The sequence below is a fragment of the Bufo bufo genome, chromosome 5 (assembly GCF_905171765.1).
Source record: "Bufo bufo chromosome 5, aBufBuf1.1, whole genome shotgun sequence".
Classification (NCBI taxonomy): Eukaryota; Metazoa; Chordata; class Amphibia; order Anura; family Bufonidae; genus Bufo; species Bufo bufo.
This window is the reverse complement of record NC_053393.1, coordinates 21422863-21445395: the sequence shown is the minus strand read 5'-3', so window position 1 is coordinate 21445395 and position 22533 is coordinate 21422863.

Here is a 22533-nt window from a genome sequence, read left to right as displayed (position 1 = left end):
ACTCAGACAAAACGCTGGTGGCAGGGCAGGCCAGCACCTCCAAGGCGTAGAGCACCAGTTCAGGCCACGTGTCCAGCTTGGACACCCAGTAGTTGTAAGGCACTGATAGATCATTGAGGACACTGACACGGTCTGCTATGTACTTCTTCACCATCTTCCCAAATTTTTCCCTTCTTGTGACACTAGGCCGCGCATCAGGGTGAGGGTGCTGGCGGGGTGTCATAAAAACTGTCCCAGGGTTTGGAGAGTGTTGCCTTGCCTCTGTTGGAACTGCCGTGTGTTCCCCTTGCCTCTCTTCTCCATTGGCCAAGGAACTACGGACTCTGCCGCCAGCGTTGTCAGATGAAAATTTTTGGAGTAGTTTTTTTTCAACAAGGATCTTCTGGTATTGCACCGTTTTGGTCGTCCTCTCCACCAGAAGAATATGAGATGAGAGGTTCCCTTTGTAGCGGGGGTCGAGAAGGGTAAAAAACCAGTAATCCGTGTTGTCTAAAATGCGTATAACGCGCGGGTTGCGGATAAGGAACCTAATGTCAGCCATGTGTGCCAGAGTACCAACAGGCAAGACTTTGCTGTCATCATCAGGAGGATCACTCTCAATCTCCTCATCCTCTCCCTCCTCTTCTGCCCACCCACGCAGAACAGGTGGAATTAAACCTCCATGGGTACCACCCTCTGTAGTGTAGGCAACTGTCTCCTGCTCCTCCTCTTCATCGTCCAATTCGCGCTGAGAAGATGAACTGAGGGTGGTCTGGCTATCACCCTGTGTAATGTCTTCCCCCATTTCCACCTCTTCCAAATGCAAAGCGTCGTCCTTAATTGTGAGCAGCGATCGTCTGAGTAGACACAGAAGAGGGATGGTTACTCTGATAATAGCGTTATCGCCGCTCATCATCTGTGTTGATTCCTCAAAGTTTCAGCGTAGAGTTCCAGCACGTGCTCACGTCGCACAACAGCCGGTGAGCTGGCAATTTCAAGTGCTGCTGCAGCGTTGACAGACTGGCTGAAGCTGACGATGACTTGCGGAAATGTGCACACCCGCGGAGCACCTTCACCAGTAGCTCAGGAAAATTGGGGCAAACCGCTGAACCACAAGGTTAAACACGTGGCTTAGGCAAAGCATGTGTGAGCTTGCCGAGCTCCAAAGCTGCCACCAAGTTACGGCCATTGTCAGACACAACCATGCCTGGTTGTAGGTTGAGTGGCGAGAGCCACAGCTCAGTCTGGTCTCTTATCCCCTTCCACAGCTCTGCGGCGGTGTGCTGCTTGTCCCCTAAGCATATCAGCTTCAGAACGGCCTGTTGCCACTTCCCCACTGCAGTGCTACACTGCTTCCAGCTACCGGCTGATGGTTGACTGGTGCTGCATGCGGATAATTCGGACGTTGAAGTAGAGGAAATGGCGTAGGAGGAGAAGTGGGGGTTGGAGCCACTAACGTAGGTGGTGGCGGAAACCCTGATGGAATTAGGTCCCGCAATCCTTGGTGTCGGTAGCATCTGTGCCATCCCAGGGTATGACTCACTTCTTGCCTCCACAACATTCACCCAGTGTGCCGTCAGAGAAATGCAGCATCCCTGCCCGAATGCAATTGTGGACCCAGGTGTTCGTCCCACTTATAACGGTGCTTGGATGTTATGTGGCGGATCATGCTGGTGGTAGTGAGGTTGCTAGTGTTCACGCCCCGGCTCATTTTGGTATGGCACAGGTTGCAAACTACTATCTTTTGTCGTCCACACTTTCCTCAAAAAAGCGCCATACTGCGGAACACCTACCACTTGGCAAGGGAGATTTCCGCAAAGGGGTGCTCCGCGCAACAGTTGCGGGCCTGTTTGGTGTGGCCCGCCTTCTCCTTTTTGCCATCCCACTGCCTCTTCTAGCCTGTTGCGGTGCATCAGATCCCTCCCCCTCTGTACTGCTGTCCTCGCTCGGCTTTCCACCTTCCCAGGTTAGGTCAGTGACTACATCATCCACCACCTCCTCTTCCACTTCCTCACTCTGCTCATCCTAGTCCTGACTTGTTGACCTAACCACTAACTCAGTGATTGACAACTGTGTCTCATCCTCTTCATCAACCTCTTGAGACAGTAATTGCCGTTGAGTTATTGTCAACTGTGTCTCATCATCATCCACCTCATTAAACAGTAATTGCCATTCCCCACCGTCATCTTCTTGTGATTGTGGATGCTCAAGAGTTTGGGAATCAGGGCACAAGATCTTCAAGCGTGCTTGGTGCGAGGGCCAATTCAAGGAATGGCGCTGAAAAGAGCTCCTCGGAATATCCGAGTGTAGGATTACTTGTTTGCCCTGACTCTCCATGGTGGGAGGAAGGAGGATCAGGGTCAGGATTGGGTTGAGCAGACTCTTAGCTACTGAGACTGGACTTGGAGGAAGACAGAGTGGTGCTTAACCAACTGGAAGCATTATCTGCCACAATCCAACCGACCACCTGGTCGCACTGGTCTGACTTCAAGAATGTTGTCCTGCGCTGCCCTGCAAACTGGGACATGAAGCTAGGTATAGTGGATGAGTGTGTTTCTTGTGCTCTGGCAGCAGGCACAGTTTCACCGCACCCAGGGCCACGGCCTCTGCGTGCACCATCAGCAGCACGGCCACTGCCACGTCCCTTACTGCTCGCCTTCTTCATATTAAATGTTATATATGACTGAAAGTCTGTCACACGTACAGTAGCGTAGGATTTGGAAGTGTATGCGCAAACAAATTTAAAAAGGTATTTGGGATGTGGAAACATATCCCGCAGATAATGTCAATGCTGTCACCAGCGGCTAATAAAAAATTACAGGGAATGTCACAGGTGTTTGGAATGAAGAAACGTTATACAGGAGAGGTACCACCCGTAATGTCACTGTCCGCAGCGTCTACGCAAAAAAAGTACACTGTATGTCACAGATAAATTTTTGAAGCGCACACGTTACACTGCAGATGTGGCACTGGTAATGTCACTGTCAGAAGCGGACACTGTCTAAGTACACTGTATGTCAGATATTTTTGGGATGCGCACACTTTACACTGGAGATGTGGCGCAGCAAATGTCACTGTCTGCAGCGGACACCGTCTACAGAAAAAAGACACTATGTGACAGATACATTTTTTCAGCACACACGTTACAGTGCAGATATTGCACTGGTAATGTCACTTTCCGCAGCGAACACCGTCTACGGAAAAAGTACACTGGATGTCCCAGATTTTTTTGGGATGCGCACACTTTTCACTGGAGATGTGGCGCAGCTAATGTCACTGTCTGCAGCGGCCTAACTATTGCACGCTATTTAACGCAGGATGCCCTAAAAATAGATATTGCTGCCACACACAATAGTCCTTAGAAGGACTTTTGGGTCTCTGAAAAGTTTTGGTGGTAAAAATATTTTTAAATCACTCCCTACACTGTCTGTCCCTTCCTTAGCACATCTCTCCCTGACTAAGAATGAGTCGAACATGCGTCATCGGGTGCTATATAGCACCCGCTGACGCGTTACGGCCAGCCAATCACTGTAATGCCAGCAGAAAACATGGCTACGGCATTACAGTGAGGGCAGTACTTACCTGCACGTTTGTTGGCTGCGTAGCAGCCAACAAACGTGCGGGGAGGAGACTCGAGCATTGCGCTCGAGTACTTGCGGTGTTCGGCCGAATACCGCATGTGTCGAGCATGCTCGATCATCACTAGTCACGTCTAGTTTGGCTGCAGTGGTGACGTTCCATATACCACTTCTGTCAATCATTGGCCTCAGTGGTCTTGAAGCATTCATCTCTGAGTCTAATTAGTCCTATTAAAGAGCCTGTTTAATGGTATAATTCAGGAATTAATGTTGATGACCTATTCTCAGGATCAGTATCAGATCAGTCAGGGTCTCACACATGGGACCCCCTCAGGTAATCTGTTAGAAGAGGCCGACACACTCTTTCTATGCCATGTAATATCACCTTACATCGGTCACATGGCCTAGTTGTAGCTCAGCCGCATTCAAGTCAATGAGTCAGAGCCGCAATGCCAATCACTGCCACTATAGAGGTGTGGTACTGTGCTTGGCAGGGGCGTAACTACCATACTGGCAGACCATGCGACTTCTATGGGGCCCAGGACAAGAGGGGCACCAGTTGGGACCATCCCCTCTTCTACTGGGGGAAAACTTAGTCAGGACTCTACCCTCTAAAGGGACAACTTTTAGCAAATGAGGCAGTGGAAAAAATAGCCCAAGAGTTATTGAAAGGGGTTTAGGCAGAAACCCTTCTGTCCTGGTTTAATCCTTGCTATGGGGCTCTTACTCTGTGTACCCCACTGGTGCTTGGTAAGCGACCGGAAGGCTGCTGCACCCACCAGAGTTCCGGTGAGAGCAATAGCTTCCTGAAACAGCTGATCGGTGTGGGTTCCGGGGCTCAGACCACAGCCAATGGGATATTGATGACTTACCCTGTGGATAGGTCATCAATATTATTTTCCTGGATAACCCCTTTAAGGATTTATTGCAAAAGGGAGCTGTAATATGTCTGATGGTGCATGATTGACCACTATAGTCCTCATTCTGCAATCAGATGGAAAGTTCTGAGCGCTGGATTAGTCGTATAGCAAGCAAGAGATGCAGCATTTTTGGTGGCATTTAGAATTGGCATCAAAACATCAGGTCTTGGCACTCCTGCAGTACAGAGAAGCGGCGTGTATTTATACTTCACGTATTCATCCCTTTAATTGAAATCTGGGATCACAGTAAGCCAGATAATGACAGCAGTTGAGAACGCCCGCCTGGCGCCCCCAGGAGAGACGAGATTTTGTTTTCATTGTAAACAGGTGATAAACTATTTTACATGCAGGGGAAGCAATAGGAGGAACACGTGCAAATGAGCGTTATTCATTGCACATGCCGAGGGGATCGCAGCCTAGGATTGCACAGTCATTAGCAAAATCATTTACCACTTAAAATAATTAATTGCCTCCAAGCCAGAAAGGCAGGTGGGTGGGGGGAAAATAGGAAGAGGAGAAGACTTCTCAGTTAAGACCGGGGCTGCACAGCTGGCCACGTGATTGTGAATGTTGCATTGCCAGTTGAACCTACAGATGAATGCAGTCCTAGGTCAGGGATGCTCAACCTGCGGCCATCCAGCTGTTGCAAAACTAGAACTCCCAGCATGCCCTAATAGCTGTAAGCTGTCCAGGCATGCTGGGAGTTGTAGTTTTGCAACAACTGAATAGCCGCTGTCACGGTGATGAGTGGGGGAAACCCCCCACCGTGCGGTGTCAAAGGGTAAAAGGGGATCAGCCTGGCCAAAAGGAGTAATAAGGGAGCAGGTCACCTCCTACAGCTTCCCTAATCCTCTCCCTGACTCCTCACCGTATGAGCCGACCCCGATGGTAGGACGACTCATACTCAGGATTTCTAGAGACCCTAAGTCGCCCTGGTAATCCCTCACCAAGGAGCCGGGAAGAGACGACCCGTTCATCCCACTAATGGAGGAACAGGAGTCTCTATCTGAGGCCAGGCTGCAAGGAGAGGGGAACACATACAGCATAAGGAGATGGCAGGTAAGTGAAACCAGTAACACACTTACCTGCCACAGACACACTGACTGGAACCCCGGCACAAGTGCTGGTGTCCACACCAACATTAAAGGACACAGCACACACCACAAACCACACAGGAATAAACATGAGACAGGGAAATGTCTAGCAAACATGACACCAAACACCACCAGACATGTAATACCAAACTAGACATGCAAACACCCTGAACATAACCCACTCCATACAAATAGGAAAAGGAAGGGAAGGAGACACCGGTATGACATTGATGACCACAAGGGTGGCCCTCACTGGACAGATGGACCACCCTGGACTGGAGCAGAGCTCCAGCACCAACAACAGCTGAAGTACAACAGACTCCAGCCAGGAAACCACAGAAGATATAAGCCAAGTGACCACATCCAGTCAGGGAGTAACCCTTACAGCACCAGACAGAGGGAGGCTACAACTTAAAAGGGAAGTGCACACACAAGCATACTAAACCACGTAAACGCCGGCAACAGCATGCATGGCAACCATGTCGCGGCAATCACCCAGAAGGCCGAGACACTGCCACCGCATGCTCTCACCACCGCGGGCAATCGCAAGTGTGGCAACAGTGTCACAGCGTACACCATAGGCCGTGACACTTCCACCCCTCAAAGCCCCCCAACAAAAAAGGGAAGCTAAACAGATAAACCAAAAAGACAACAGGGCAGGAAGGGTAAGGGAAAGTAACAGGATCAGTGTCAGTGCAAGGAATTCTCTAAAAGACTGCAGCCAGCCCCCGGAACGACCTAGAAAACAGGCAGCCAGCAACCATACAGCTTAGAGAGATCGCACTGGACACGGTGTCCACCTCAGACCCAGTTCACACCAGGTCGCTGCCAGCAAGCATTCCCAACCAGCACAGAGTCAGTACACCACAGGAATGAAGCCAGCAACACAACACAAGCACCTGAACCCCTGAGACATGGACAAGGGGAAGTAAGAAGATTCAGCGGCAGTGCACAGATGTCTCTCTAAGACTGCCGCCAGCCCCTGGACTAACACACAGGAACCAGGGCACCAGCCACCAAACAGCCCAGAGAAACCGCACTGAACGCTGCGTCCACCTCAGACACGGTTCACACCAGGTCGCCGCCAGCATGCATCCCCAACCAGCGCACAGCCAGTACACCAAGGAATGCATCCAGCACACAACACAAGCAACAAACCACTGAGAAATGGACGAGGAGAAACGCAAACACCAGTGACGGTTCACACCAACTGCAACCAACTGTCACAGGGAACCGCACTGTTAACAGCGTCTCACCTTTCACCCTCCCTCCGGAGGATAAGCATGTGCGCCAGAAAATGGCAGGCGACACATGCTGGGCCCTCTTCCGAAGGCTCCAAGCAAGGAGCCTCTGTGGTCATACCATGCGGTGTCAAAGGGTAAAAGGGGATCAGCCTGGCCAAAAGGAGTAATAAGGGAGCAGGTCACCTCCTACAGCTTCCCTAATCCTCTCCCTGACTCCTCACCGTATGAGCGGACCCCGATGGTAGGACGACTCATACTCAGGATTCCTAGAGACCCTAAGTCGCCCTGGTAATCCCTCACTTAGGAGCAGGGGAGAGACAACCTGTTCATCCCAGTCATGGAGGAACAGGAGTCTATCTGAGGCCAGGCTGCAAGGAGAGAGGAATACATACAGCATAAGGAGATGGCAGGTAAGCGAAACCCATAACACACGTACCTGTCACAGACACACTGACTGGAACCCGGGCACAAGTACTGGTATCCACACCAACGTTAAAGGACACAGCACACACCACAAACCACACAGGAATAAACATGAGACAGGGGAATGTCTAGCAAACATGACACCAAACACCACCAGACATGTAATACCAAACTAGACATACAAACACCCTGAACATAACCCACTCCATACAAATAGGAAAAGGAAGGGAAGGAGACACCGGTATGACATTGATGACCACAAGGGTGGCCCTCACTGGACAGATGGACCACCCTGGACTGGAACAGAGCTCCAGCACCAACAACAGCTGAAGTACAACAGACTCCAGCCAGGAAACCACAGAAGATATAAGCCAAGTGACCACACCCAGTCAGGGAGTAACCCTTACAGCACCAGACAGAGGGAGGCTACAACTTAAAGGGGAAGTGCACACACAAGCATACTAAACCACATAACCACCGGCAACAGCATGCGTGGCAACATGTCACGGCAATCACCCAGAAGGCCGAGACACTGCCACCGCATGCTCTCACAGCAACACGTTGCCGCGGGCGACCGCAAGTGTGGCAACAGTGTCACAGCGTACACCATAGGCCGTGACAGCCGCAGGTTGAGCATCTTATGGGAAGTGACCTTTCCTGGAAATGTTGAAGGGGTTTTCTAGGATTCCCCAAAAATTGAGATGAGTACTGGGACTGCTCTGAATGAAGCCTTATTCACCCGCTCAATCGTTTTAGGTGCTTCTGGTCATCTTTGTTTCTGGTGCTGAAGCCATGAGGGATCAGCATCCTCTGGCACTAAAGGTTTTCTGAAACTACAACTCCCAGAGTGCTCCATTCACTTCAGAGTGCCATACACCAATTTTCTGGGCAGTTTTGAGCACTTTTGATTTGGGTAAAATAGATTTGGACTCTAGTCAAATTTTTGGACCATTTGTTAGAATTAGAAATGAGCAAAAATTTGATTCGGCTGCTTTGCCGAATTTTACAAAACAAATTTGCTTTGTGACTAATTAATTTGTCACAAAGCCCATTTCTTTGTAAGAAGTAAGTGCAATGACCGGGAGTTGCTATTGCGCCACCCCTCATCATTGTACCCCTCAGATGCCGCCTTCACACATGATCTCGTCATCTGATACAAATAACAGAGTGTGAAATAAAAAAAGAAAAAAAACATACTTACCTGATTGACTTGCTTGCGACGGGGCGGCTGCCGCCATCTTGCTTTAAGATCTGGCCCAAAATCTTATGTGCCCCTTGATGACGGGATTTTGTGCAAGATCTTCAAGCAAGATGGCGGCAGCCGGCCTGCCACGAGCAAATGAATCAGGTAAGTATGATTTTCCCTATTTCCGGTTAAATTGATTCACTACCAAGAAGCACGAGGAAATTTGGCTTTGCAGCGAATCAAATTTATCTTGAAATTCAGAATGAAGTCCACTTTGTGGATTTCGATTCGCTGAGCAATAGTAAGAATTGGATCCTACACAAATTTCAAGAAATTCGTTAATCACTAGACTGGAGTATAAGATGAAGTGAAGATCAGTACAAGTAAAGATGTCTTCTTGTAATTATCCCTCATCACATCCATCACATGTCCTGTGACAATGAGGTAGCGTGCCTCGCACCTAATAAACTTCTCTTATGAGTTTCTTATTGTGAAATATTAATGACTTAGTCAAAGTTAACATTTTGATTGAATTAATTAGCGGTATAAAAGCCATTGTACAAATTTATGGCAACGTAACAGCCGACATCAGAATGTAACGAGCAATCTTTCCACCCATAGTTAAGCCATCAGCCTCACATTGCTAGAGACATTATTAGTAAAGTAAGCCAACTAATTATGGTAGCGGAGCTCCGTGCCGGGACATGTGTTCTGATTTTTCATATTCCAAAGCTTCAAAAAATTGTCCATTGTCAGAGGCAGATGATAAGTAAACACACAAGGTGTTATGGGAAAAAAAACTGTTTCTTGTTGGGGTCCAAGCATCGAAAAATTATGTCTTAATGGGGTTGGAATGCCTGCCAATATGACACGCACACGCCAAGAGTCCCACCACAAAGCCTGTGCCAGAGCCCAGAAATAATGTGGGCAAAGGCGTGGAAGTGCACCATACAGACTGACTTATAGGAGTAGCCAAAAGTCCTACTACACCTCCCGGGCCAGAGCCCAGCATGTCAGTCTGTGGGCCATTCAGGGCAACCCCACCCCCATGAGTCCAAAAAATATTATTTGCATAAAAAAACTAATCTCAGGATTTTCACATAAAAGGTATGACTATCATTATGGCGGTGGTCTGTGCCCACCGCCCCTCTGGTCCCACCAGTGGACACAGCATCGCTCACCTGTTCCCCTGCTCCAGATTTCTGTTGGTGCAAACTTTCCAGCATCTTTCTCCTGCCTGGCAGGCTCATCAGACGAGTAATGCTGCTCGTCCATTCCACGCAGGCTGCGGCCTTCTTCCGGTTGGCGTGCCTTCTCCTGTCCATAGGGTAGCACCAGCATGCACACACTGCAATCAGTTTTAGACTACAGAAGACCTCCCTAGGATATTTAAGACACCTTCTCCCGTGAGAGAATGCCTGAGCAATAGGTTCCAGTTCTCCCATGTAGCAACTACTGCCTGACTCTGGATTTGATCCTGAGCTGCCTGCCCTGACTTGGTTTTTCCTGACCCCTCGATGCTTCACATTGGTGTCTCTTGATCCCTGTGGGTCAGAAGTCAGTTGAACAGAGACTACTCTAACAGGTAGCAGCATGGTGGTTCCCCTGCAGCGAATTCCAGATCCCTATATAGAGTTACAGGGGAAAGACCAGGGAACTGCCAAAATAAAACCCTGAGGAGTAGCCCAAAGTCAATCCTGTTCTGAAGACACAGCAGATCCTCGTCAGCTTTGAAACAGTTATGTTTTAGGGCTTCTACCCTACATGGCGGTATGCTTACTCTAAAACCGATTTTGGAGGTGACAGACTCTCTTTATGTCCAACACATTAACTTCAAGAACTGACTGTTGACTCGCTGCCTTGTATCCCGCGCCTTGGCAGGCGCCAATGTCATGAGATAATGAGTGTTTTTCACTTCAGCCATAATGCTATGACTGATACAGCTTTTGGCGCTGGACAAGACTCATTTTTTGTCCAATGTGTCTATATATGTATATACTGAGGATAGTAGATCTAGGATTAATACTCACCTCAGAGCCAAATGACTGATTAATATTTGATAAAGAGTCCATTGAATTATTGAACTCTATCTTTCAAGGTATTCTCAATGGGATCAGACCGGCGAGAACACAACCCAGCGATGACATTTCTCTATGTGACAAGGGAGCTCCTCGATAATGCAGAAAACATTATTGTATCTGACTCCCACCGGTTTCCAGTTCATTAAAGCCGTAACATTAACCAAGAAGGTGGGAGGGCTGTCTATCACCTGCTCGGGGCGAAGCAGGAGCCTTCCTAATATTTACTGTATACACATCACAGGCACGACATCACTCCTATGTTATGGCTTCCAAACCTAACATTAGATAACATTGTCTGTGACTGGATGTGATAGATGTGCACTTACTGTAAACTTACTGTAGAAATGGATACCATAACTTAGACATAATAAACATAGCATGGCGGTATATACTCATTACTAGATACCAAAAGTAGAAACGAAATCCAGCTTCCAAAAAACGTGACAGCTTTTATTCAAAAAAGTGCAGTAAAAAATAACCTACGCGTTTCGCCATGCTTTTTTTTATTCACTCTTGCGTACATTTAGTCACCAATCACTCTCTGCTCTTTCCTTATTTCCCACAATGCGACTTTTTCTGCACTTTAATGATTCATTTTCCTATTATCTGCAGAATAAAATGTATTGAAATAAAAAGATTGCCAACTGATGGGAAAGAGATAGGAATTTGTTTTCTACGAGCTCATATGTCAATGCCAAGCTGCCGCTTCTTAAGCCAGCGGGATATTGTTGTGTTTAAAGAGCTATGTACTGATTAGTGAAGAGACGTTTATGTAACCTTGCCTGTACAAAGCATAGCTCAGCCTCTTGGAGAATACGCATTTCCGTTCCGAAAAACAGTCCGTGGAAAGGACCTTGAGTGGGAGAAGTGCACAAAAATGCGTAGTGCCGGAAAAATGTATCCGTTTGAAGTTCTGATGAATTAGGTCAATCTTCAGACCGGATACAATTGTAACAGCTCCTCGGTTGTGAGAAGTATTAGGTCTGTACAGGTTTTTCCACTTCTGGTTGTCAACAAGAATGTTCCTATTCACTGACAGTAAGCAGCCTATTACCATGGGTTAACGATCAGTGTAGGCTGCGGTATTTCAACATTTCCTTCCTATAGTCAGTGAACTTAAAGGAGCTAAACTATGATTCATGTAAAATATGAAAATCAGACATCATATAGTACATGAAAATCTCAAAGCCAGAACCAGCCCTGTACCTCACATGGGTACAGAGATCTCTACATTCATTGCTCCAATTGCTGTGCTAGATTTATTTCAAGTTGGTACCTTGGGGTGTGTCCTTTCTTCAGAAGTATCATTTTTGCTCTAGCTGTCTCCCTATCACAGCTTGGGGGGTTTCCTTTCTACATCAGCTGTCTCCCTATCACGGCTTGGGGGGTGTCCTTTCTACATCAGCTGTCTCCCTATCACGGTTCAGGGGACTTGTCCTTTTGCTGCATCTCTCTACCTATCACAGCTCAAGAGACGTGTCCTTTCTGCTACAGGTCTCTCCTATGGCAGCTCAGAGGGTGTATCCTTTCTGTTGCAGATCTCTCCCTATCACTGCTCAGGGGACGTGTCCTTTCTGCTGTTCTCTCCCTAGAATAGCTCATGGAGCATGTCTTTTCTGCTGTAGCTCTCTCTCTAGCACAGCTCACGGGGCATGTCCTCTCTGCTGCAGCTCTCTTCCTGTACTGTACTGCTTCTAACAGTATATATAGCGTGTGGCAGTTAAAACTTGCACGACCACCTCAGTGAGGTGGACAGAGAAATAAGGAAAAGAGCAAATAGCAGGAGGTGCACACAGTGTCTATACGCAATTTTGGATTTTATGACAAGACACGGAGGCTCGTATTGCATTAACTTTCTTTACAGATCTACCATAGCAGCAAAGAACAAAACTGGTATTACATAGAGAAAAAAACATGGTAACCAACTCCTCCCCACTATCTCAGTATATATAGGAACAGCCCTCTGGAATCCTCCTCTTTCTTTGCTGCTACCATAGCAGATAAGTGCTTTCTCTTTTATTATGTCTATTTTATCTTGTATTGGATCAGTTGATTTTACTTGCCCCTTCCTTGGGGGCAGTTTTGTTTGATGTGCTGGGTTTAGTGCCTATGCTCCGATTTTGTCTGGTTATTTGTTCTCCTTTAGTTCTGTCTCCCTTTTGTTTAGTTTTCCAGGCCCTCTCTCTCGGGGTCCGTTCTAACTTACTCCGCTCCCGCCCCCTGACCGCTTTGTTTGTGTTAACATATACCTCGTACGTTGTCCGGTCCTTCTACTTCATCCCGTCGCCCTGCTCTTCATTCCGCCCGAGTTCTCGCGATAGGCGGGATTTCGGGCGCCATCTTTAATTCGCTTCTTCTTCGCGGTCTTTGCTTTCACGCGCTTGGCCGGCTCCTCCCCCGTTTTCTCGCGGGATTTTCGCCGCCTTCTCTGCCGGACACGTCAGTTCCTCCTGCCTGTCCCAGCGCTTGGTTCGCTTCAGCGTCGCTGCGTTTGTTCTGGTAAGCCTTTCTGCCTCCTTCTTTAGCGTTTTTTAGCGCTTTTTTCTTGGTCTCTCCCCTGACTTGGCATATTTCTTTTTCTTCCTCAGATTCTTCACCTTCAATATTGGTGGTGTGGGGTGATATACTCCCTCCTCCTTTTCTCTCATTATGTCTGTAACCAGTACACCTGCGGCCCCTCCTCAGGACAATCCTACTCCTGTAGTTTCTCTCCCTTCCCTGGACAGAATAGTTGTCATTCCATCTCCTGATGACCATACCACTCTACTGCAGCAGTCCATCTCCAATGCCATCATATCGGCCATGGGTTCCATGACGTCTGCTATATCCCAGTCCATCTCCCAAGCACTTGGTGTTCTCCCAGGGCCCTCAGATCCTACACCAGCTTTAGCGCAGAGTACACTGCCACCTGCCTCCAGAACAAATTTGATAGATGGCCTAGTTCCATCAGTTGAACACGCGGATATGCCGCGTAAGAGAGCCGGCCCACGCCAGGCGGAAAAGTCGCGTGCATGGAAGACGGCCAGGATTTTGCCTGAGCCTGTGACTGACTCTGAGGGAGAGTCTATAGAGGAGGCACATGTAGAGTCCTTAGACGACTCAGGGGATGATTTGGCAGATGTGACGCTGGATCCTTCTGGATCGGGTCAGATTCCCTTAGCCATTAGACCCACACCCATCCCTTCTGGTAGTCAATCTGATGACCTATTAATAGACTCATTAGGGGAGCCACTGTTTAACCCAGACGAACTCCACCACCCTCGTTCCGCGGAATGGCTACCCGCCACTCTTGTGGCCCAATACTTAGAAGCCAAGATTCGCACTCCTCTATCTAGAGAGTCGCGCAACAAATTATGCGCTGAATGCCCACGTCCTATTATACCCCATAAGATTTGTGAGACGCCCTCTGTCGACCCTAAAATGGTCGAATTTCTAGCCAAGACAGGTTTCAATCCTAAAAAACGATTGGACTCGGCTTTAAAGGCGGTCCAAGATAAATTGCTGGACATTACTGGTCCATTGGCAAAGATTTTCGACTTGGCTGAGGCCGCTAAATCTGAGAGCAAGCTGGTTGACCCAGTAGAACTGGGCGGATGGATTCAGAGAGCCATCTGCATGACGGGAAATGTCAACACCTCCCTGTCCATTGAGAGGCGCAAGGCGATTCTTATGAAAGTAGAACCAAAATTGTCAAACCTGGCACTGACTGAGGCGGGCAAGGAGGCCCAGGGCCTGCTCTTTGGTGAACCTTTCATCAAGGAGCTGGGCAGATATGTGGGCGCGTTTACAGCGCTCGACAAAGCGCAATCCTCTATGAAACGGGTTTTCAACAACCGTTTCTCTAATAGGGCCGGCAGTTCCAGGGGCCGACTGTCCGGCCGGTCCTACTCCCATTCCCGAGGTACAGGAAGAGGCTCCTACACATACAGATCGTCCCTGCAGGATCAAAGATACCAGCCCTCCTTCTTTCCGTCACGTGGCGTTCCCAGACGTTCCAGAGGCTTTAGGGGTGCCCCCAGTTCCAGAAGACCAGTTGGTAAGTCCACCCCATTTTTCTCCTCCTCATTCTTCAGTCGAGTGTGTCGGGGGCAGTATTTTTTCCATGTCTGGTCAGAGATCTCCTCCGACCCATGGATTCTAAACACTGTCAAGGGTTTTGTAATAGACCTAGTCGCCCACCCGGGGCAGCTCCTTACCCCGCCCCCACCCCATCCCGCTTCTTCCCAACAACAGCTTCACTCAGAACTTCTGGAGTTATTCCAGAAGGGTGCAATAGACGTGCTCCCGCACATTCCGGGGGTGTCATCAGTACCATGTTTCTGGTACAAAAGAAGGGTGGCCAGATGCGCCCGGTGATCAACTTGAGAGTTTCCAATTCTCTAGTACTATACCGTCATTTCAAGATGGAGGGCATCCATCTACTGAGAGATATGCTCATTCCTGGAGATTGGATGGTCAAACTGGATCTCAAGGACGCCTACCTGACTGTACCCGTAGCCCTTGCTTCCAGGGATCTGCTCCGCTTCTATTGGAACAACCAGATCTGGCGTTTCACCTGCCTGCCGTTCGGTCTATCCTCCGCCCCTTGGTGTTTCACCAAGTTAATGAAGCCAGTGGTTGCATGGCTACGCAGCAGGGGGGTCCGCATGATTATATACTTAGACGATATCCTCATTATGGCACAGACCCCTCAGCTCCTGTTACATCACTTACACATGTCCACCAACCTTATTTCCAACCTGGGATTTGTTATCAACCAGGAAAAATCCTGCCTCAGCCCATCCACCTCGATAGAGTTTCTGGGATTCAGGGTGGACTCCGTCTCCCAGACCCTCCATCTTCCTTTGACCAAGATTCACGCTATCCGCAAGGAGCTGCGGCATACCTTGGTACGTCCTCATCTCACCCTTCGCCATCTTGCTCGGATTATCGGGCTCCTTGCAGCTTCCATTCAGGCCATCTTCCCAGCCCCGCTTCACTATCGGGCTTTGCAACGCCTGAAGATTGCTCATCTTCGGGCGGGGTCTTCCTATGCCGACACCATTGTTCTGGACAAGGAGACACGGGACGAGTTACAATGGTGGATCCAGAACCTCACGGTATGGAATGGTAAGGCGATTGTTGGTCCGCAACCAGACCTTATTATCGAGTCAGACGCCAGTTTACACGGTTGGGGTGCCCACTGCGAGGGGGTGTCTACGGGGGGACCTTGGTCCCCGGAGGAGACACGGCTCCATATCAATGGTTTAGAATTGTTAGCAGGGTCATTTGCGATTCGCAGCTTCGCCAATGGCACCATCAGGTCTTGTATCAGATTATGGATGGACAATGTATCCGCGGTCCGATACGTCAACGGCATGGGGGTTCTTCAGTCCTTACTCACCTTGCAAAGGATTTTTGGGAGTTTTGCCTGACCCGGGGCATTATGGTAGTGGCGGAACATCTTCCGGGCCTGCACAATACTTTGGTGGACTGGAACTCTCATTACATGTCAGACTCCAGCGACTGGAAGCTAGACGAGCAGGTTTTCCTTGCTTTAGCTTCTCACTGGGGTTTCCCCTCTATAGACCTGTTTGCTACCCATTTGAACACCCAGTTGCCCAGGTTCTTCAGCTGGCGGCCGGATCCGTCGGCGGAAGCCATAGACGCTTTTCTCCAGCCCTGGGGGGAGGCTCTGCTGTATGCGTTCCCACCGTTTTCCCTCATTCCACGGGTACTCTTGCAGATCCGACGTCAGATGGCGGATCTTATCCTTATCGTCCCTTATTGGAGAGCCCAACCTTGGTTCCCTCAGCTTCTAGATCTGCTGGTCGATTATCCACTCCTCCTCCCGGATCTCCGGTCTCTCCTCCAGGGTCCCCTGGGGGAATTTCACCCCCTTCTTCCGACAGGGTCCTTACGTCTCCTCGCTTGCAGGGTCTCAGGGGTTCCTGGGACATCTCAGGAGTTTCGGATACAACTACGTTCTTACTGGAGAGCGCGTGGGCTCCAGGCACAAGACGGGCTTATGGATCCTCCTGGAACTCTTGGTCTCGCTGGTGCGCCTCACGCGACTTGGATCCCTTTCAGGCTCCTGTAGGTGCGATTCTTTCCTTTTTGTCCTCTTTGTATGACGAGGGTAAGGCTTATCGCACCATTAATGTCTATAGGTCGGCTATCTCGTCCAGACATATTGGTTTTGAGGGTTGTCCTGCTGGGCAACATCCTCTGGTCTCTGGTCCGGCGTTTGCTCAAGGGGTCTCGCCTTTCCCGGCCTCCCAGACCTCGTTTTTCCACCACTTGGGATGTTGCGGTGGTTTTGAGATTCCTCTCGGATTGGCCATTGAACTCTTTGTTGTCTCTTCGCCAATTGTCCGCCAAGCTGGTCACTTTGTTTTGTTTGATTTCCTGTAAGAGGGTCTCTGACGTGCGCGCCCTGGATCATGACGCAAGATCATTTACTCCGGAGGGTGTTCATTTTAATATCTCCAGACGGACCAAGACCAATATCCGTTTGGTGGCATATCCTGCTTTCCCTCTTTCTCCTCAGCTGTGCCCGGTGGCTTGCCTTCAGGAATATGAATCCCGCACCTCCGTTTTTCGTTCGGCACAGTTCCCTCAGCTGTTCATCTCTTTTTCGCAGACCTTTCGCTCCTGTCACCAGCGTGACTCTTTCACGCTGGGTAAAGTGGATCCTTTCCTTGGCGGGTATTGATTCTAGTATCTTCACTGCACATTCAGTCCGCAGCGCGGCAGCTACCTCTATGACTGTCTCTGGTGCTCGCCTGGAGGATGTTATGAAGTTAGCGGACTGGTCTAGGGTGTCCACTTTTCGTGAGTTCTATTTCAGGCCACCTTCTCATGCCTTTGCCTCTGTGGTTTCTAGGCTTTAAACTTGGAATACGAGCCTCCGTGTCTTGTCATAAAATTTCATGATTTTCCTATTTTATGACGTAAAGTCATGATTTTATTAAAGACACGGAGGCGAGTATTGCCCTCCCTTGTTTTATTCCCTCCCGCATATGGGATTATTGTTATTATTATTATTTATTATAAGTATTATTTATGTGCTTATTGCTTTGCATTCTTCAGAATTGCAGGAATTTGTGGTTTTCAATCACATATTATTTGGTTCCCTTCTTCTGTTGTTCGCAGGTTGAGCGGTTTTCACGGTGCAGACCATACTCAAGATTCCAGGGGAGTGTTTCCTGTTCCTTGGTTCAGATTACCATCTTCCGTTGAAGATCTCAGCTGTTGGAAGTTCCGGTTCCAGGTCACTGTTGACGTTTGGAAGTTCGTTCGTTCCGGTGGTCTTCGCAAAGAAAGAGGAGGATTCCAGAGGGCTGTTCCTATATATACTGAGATAGTGGGGAGGAGTTGGTTACCATGGTTTTTTCTCTATGTAATACCAGTTTTGTTCTTTGCTGCTATGGTAGATCAGTAAAGAAAGTTAATGCAATACTCGCCTCCGTGTCTTTAATAAAATCATGACTTTACGTCATAAAATAGGAAAATCATGAAATTACATGCCATTACGCTACAAAAGTATTCAGATCCAAATAGTAGTTTAAAAAGAGTAGAATTTTGTAACAAAATATGAAAAAAGTCAAAGGGGGTGAATACTTTCGCAAGGCACTGTAAATAAATATTGCACACCACACAGAATACTTCTTATTATCGGAAACCTATAGGAGTCGGGATTCTAAAGGGCTACACAATGGCTTACTGTATGTCGGAGACTTACTTCAGAGGTATAGTTCAGGAGCATTAGAGCGGTGTGAACAGAGCCTTATGAAATATGAAAATGTCAGAATCAGCGGAATAAATGTTACATATATTATAACGTATCACGCGGCGAGCAGTTGTTTGTTCGCTCTGCTTTCATTAGACGGGGCTGCATATAATTATGTGCCCTATTACTGCTCGCAGCTTTTTCAAGAGATTGATTGAAAAATCACATTTTGCTTTAAAGTCAAATAACTGATTTTGGCACCTCCAGGCCGAGCGCCGCTTAAGTGCTTTATGCCCAATTTACTATGTATCTCAAACCCGCAACTTCCTGTAAGTAGACCCTTGTCACATCCATAATGGAGACAGATTCTCCGGGCTAGGAGTCTGCCCACCCCGCGGCTGCTCCATTTGTTGACTGTTCAGGTGAGATTTTACTAAATAGGAGGATTTTAACAAGCAGCGAGGATGGAGCTTGCCGTCAGTTAGGGCCAATGCGCAGAATATTCAGTTTTTTCCCCAAATGTAACTATTGATTTTGGCATTGTTACATTTTTGTCATGTCTGTGAATTAGTGACAGGTGGACTGTGCAATCCCATTACGTATAAGCATATTACTATTAAGAATATGGAATTTCACAGCAGATTTGGCAGCAATATTATTCCATATTACTATGGGGGGCTGAATATTAAATGTGTGCTGTCTGAAAACAGTTTTATAAAGTATTTTTCTGGCTCTACTGAAGGAATATGGAAGGAAAGAGAAAGAAAAGAAAGAAAGAAAGAGAAGGAAAGAAAGAGAAGGAAAGAAAGAAAGAAAGAAAGAGAAGGAAAGAAAGAAAGAGAAGGAAAGAAAGAAAGAGAAAGAAAGAAAGAAAGAAAGAAAGAAAGAAAGAAAGAAAGAAAGAAAGAAAGAAAGAAAGAAAGAAAGAAAGAAAGAAAAACCATTGACTGTCAGACAAATTTCAGAAGACCTCAGAAAATAAATTCATGATTTGATAATTTATATACAAATACGGAAAATTAAGGACTTTTGCTGCTTTCCCTGGGAGTGAGTGCAATAGAGCTGGATACGGGGATACAGTTACACTGACGCCAAATTATGCAATGGGTCAGGATATGGGTATAATAGTCTATAGTTTTGTTTGTGACGCCAATTGCAGCGTGCGCAGGGTACTATCACAGGGCCCTCCAAGGTGTTATAACTCACGCCCCAGGTTAGGAATGCCAGAGTGGTGTAATGTCTCTGTATGGTAGTAGTAATGGTGTCAACGGTGTCTCCTACTTGGGTACGGCTGGACTCCTGGATCCTGGTTTTACTTGCAATAAATTAAGTGTAGTGCTAGTAGGAGTAAAAGAGGGATTTTGAGATCCAGACCTTTGGTGAAGTTCAATCTTGTCTTTACTGATTGTAACTTTCATCCAAGCAAGATACAGCTTTAGTCCTAGGTCCCAGCAGGTATATTGGCAATGGTTGGCAGGAATATATCTTCTGCTCTATCAACCTGGAGCTTGCAGGAAAGGACGTCTGCTTAGTAGCTCTATACTGTGGCAGGAATTTGGCTTCTGCACTCTCTATCTTCTGCTGTATGGGGACTGACTAGCTGAGGAGGAATATGGCTTCTCCTGGCTCTCTGAACTTTACTCACAGTTATGTTCACAGGCTATGCTTTCTTCCTCAAACTAGAGTTGTCTGCTTGCTTCATCCAGCTGAGGCTGCAGGGCTCAGGCTGGGGATTTGATCAATGTCTCAGCCGAGACAAGATCCTGGCTTGGTTCCCTATATCTGGGAGCTCCTAACACACACAGCCTTCCCCAACAGGGGTTGCTGGCACACTGCCTCTAACTTCCTTTTCTCCCCATGGTAAAGGATGTGCACACAGCCCACTCTACTAAACTGAACTTAAGTCCTTACCAGAACATTGCTGCCACCTGCTGGCGAACATGGAAATTACAGCAATATACACTTAACATGGTTTATAATGCACAGTTGTGAGGATATAATGTAAAATTACATCAGATGACAAGGTTAATGCTCTTAGGAGATTGTAGCGGGGTAGAAGAGTTTCGTAACACAAATCTGGGGTGTTACATGAGCGTCCTGTTAAGGTCACAACAGACAATCCTGAAAGAGACAAAGGGTAAGAGAAAAATACCTAAACCAGATTCTATACACTACAACATCCTCTGCCCATGTGTCCACTACCAGAAAAACATGTGATAAGTATCGTGTTCACATAATGACAGCACGAAGGAAACCGCTGCTGTACGAGAAAATATTGCCCCTATTTCAAGTCTACCTGAGACAACCTGGATGTTCCACAATGTTTCTATGGACAGATGAGGCAAAAGTGGAAGCTTTTTGCACAAGTGTGCATTGCCCCAGTACATGTTATTTCATGTTCGCACAGTACACCATCAGGTGAGGTATGGTTGGCATCAGCAATGTGGCTAACCACCCCATTACTGCCGTCTTGGTAGGGACGACCTCGTCCTGTTTCCTGTAAGGGGGGAGTAAAGAATTACATCCTACTGCTCCTAGGGCCTTAGGGACCAGAGAACCCACTCATCTGTCAGACCACTACTTAAGAGAGACTTCAAATACAAAAATACAGATATCCTGCAAAGCTACAGCATTAAAGACAGCAGAGTGAACAGTAACCATTAGAGATGAAGAGGAATTCCATCCAAATATCAGGAAAAATTTCCTCATGCTTCATGGTAATGAATCAAATGTATTCCTAAAATGGCTGCTGCATGTGTGAGGACCTGGAGCAAAGAACTCTGGGAATGAGGGATCACCCACAATGCCATGCATGCAGCCAATCAGCAGCCAGCCAGCCCTGTGATGTCACAGCCCTATAAATAGCCTCAGCCATCTTGGATTCTTCCATTTTCCAGTGCACTTAGTGCAGGCGCTAGGGACAGTGCTAGGAAAGACTTTAAAACTTATTTTGCTGAATAGAAGTTCAGGGAAAGGATAGGGAGGAATTATTCCACAGTACTGAAGCAGAACAGGATTCAGTAGGGGAGGTTACAGCCTGGGTAATAAGAACAATCCTATTACACCTTGCTGCACTGACTGCGGATCCACATTGCCATTATACAGCTCTGTAATTCCAGCAAACCGTTCTTGTTATTGGGGTGCAAGTCCTGTGTGATACAGCCATTAACAGGGTTTATTACAAGGAAATATTTCTACGTCTTATTAGCCCTTGTGCGGTGCAGTTATATGTTCTAAAGTCTTTTTTGGCTTGTATTAATAGGAAAAAAAAGTATTATTTGCCATTATGTGGTGAAGTGAGAAAATTACAGCCTTTATTAATTTCCTTTTTATTTATTTATTTGATCTAACAGTATGTCAGACAGAGAAGTGCCAGGCCATGCACAGAGGAGTGGCAGAGGCCTAAATGTTTCTGGCGCAGGCACATGTCGCAGCAGAGTAAGGGGTCGTGGCAGCAGGAGTTGCAGCGAGAGGCCTGAGCTCCCGGTGTCATCTAGCAGTCGTGTCTTGACTAGCAAACCAGCGGTTCTTGAATGGTTGACTCGGTCATCCACTTCGTCCCAAGTGACATCAGACACCCCCAGCCAAGAGTCGTGGGTTCGTCAGACACAACCCTTAGTTGGCATGGCCCGGGAGCAGGCCCTGTGCCCTCACCTGTCCTCAACCTGCCTCTGTCCTTTTCTGTTCCCTCAGCCAGAGAAGTATTATATGCTGTGGGCTCAGCTCCACTATACAGCGAGGACGAGCTACTAGAGGACAGTCAGCAGCTACTGGCCAGCCAAGATGTGGAGGAGACATCCGCCACTTCCTCCGCTAGGCGGGAAAGTAGTGATGAGGAGAGTGGCATGGGAGCTGGTGTTGCAAGCGGTCAGACTCCTGACCCAGAGACTGTTGAGGATGACATCAGTGATGTGCAGACAGTACTTTATGATGATGAAGCCGATTGTAATTGGGAGTCGGGTGACGAAGGGGCTTCATCGTCATCGGGAGAAGAGGGTGGCAACTTGCGAGTGACACAGCAGTGGAGCCAACAAGTCGCTAGCATGTCCGGGAGTCAGAAGGGTGGCAGCAATGGGAGGTCAGGTGCCAAACGTGCCTGGAGTAGACTACCCGCTTCGCAGGAGCCTACCTGCCCGGAAAGTAGTGGTGCAGGGGTTCACGGAGACATCGGCGATAGCAGTCAGTCAGCGCAGAGTGTTGGGGGTAAAATCACCTACTTGGCGGTGTGGCAGTTTTTTGTTAAGCTGCCGCAGTAGGTGAACATGGCCATTTGCCGAATCTGTGGGCAGAAGGTAAAGTATGGCCAGGGTGGCAATG